This window comes from Pygoscelis adeliae, unplaced genomic scaffold (genome assembly GCF_000699105.1).
Source record: "Pygoscelis adeliae isolate BGI_AS28 unplaced genomic scaffold, ASM69910v1 Scaffold930, whole genome shotgun sequence".
In the NCBI taxonomy this organism is placed as follows: Eukaryota; Metazoa; Chordata; class Aves; order Sphenisciformes; family Spheniscidae; genus Pygoscelis; species Pygoscelis adeliae.
In genome coordinates this window covers 14921-15880 of record NW_008823940.1, presented here as the reverse complement: position 1 = coordinate 15880, position 960 = coordinate 14921, and positions in this window count along the sequence as shown.

The window sequence follows — 960 nt, the reverse complement described above, 5'->3', positions numbered from 1 at the left end:
AAGATTTTGCGAGAAGCCCCCAGCAAACCCCCTCCTCGGGGGGAAGACGGAGGCCCGGGGAGATGCAGATCACGCCATAAGGGCCTCCGGAGGCATCCGAGCTATAAAAGCTCGTTAGCAGAGTAGGGCAGGTAATTCCCGACTTCTAGGCACAGCTTTGGGAGGAGATGAATGGAGCATTGAGCCCTGGGGTGGGAGACAGCGACGTGAGTATTTACAGAAGCCACGTGTGTGTTTGTGAGGAATGTCAGAGACGCTAATAACTGGCTCTTTGGAAATATCGGGCAAAAAATCTTGCTCATGTCTAGGAATAAGGATACAGGAAGGAGGAAAAAGTCAATATGACCTGAAAATCCCCAGACTGGGACGGCCAGGCAGGCTGGGCAATATGATTTATTCTATTAATAAGCCAGAAAGAAGGGCAGGAATAAATGCTGAATGCATTTTTGGTGGCCGCAGAGGGCTGGGAGCCGCGCGGCCGGGGAGGGGGCGTGAGCCTCTTCGGGGTACCAGCGCAGGCCAGGCACAAGCCGCCTTTGACGGGGGCCATTTTCTCCCTGGCTTTTTCGGGAGCAGGGAGCCAAGGAAAACAAGGGACTTGTTGATTTTGTTCCTGGGACATTGTAAGGGGCTCTTTCAGCCCTGAACTACTGTTCGGAGCGGGGTGGGGTGGGGGGGGAGGCTGGGAGCTCCTTCCCAGGGGTGCGAAGGGACAAAGCCCTAAAGCAGGTTAGTGGGACAGGAGCCCCGCTCCCGGCTCGCCACCTCCGGCTCCAGAAAGCAGCAGAACCAAAGGCGGCAACACCCAGCGCGCGACCGTAAAGGCCTTTTTAACTCCAGCTTTGGAACAGCTCTGGCTCCTTCCTCCACGGAACCGGGCCGAAGCACCTCGGTACGGCGAGCGCCCGAACCTGCCCGGAGCCCTTTATTTTAACTAGAGGGCGAATTACATCAAATAGC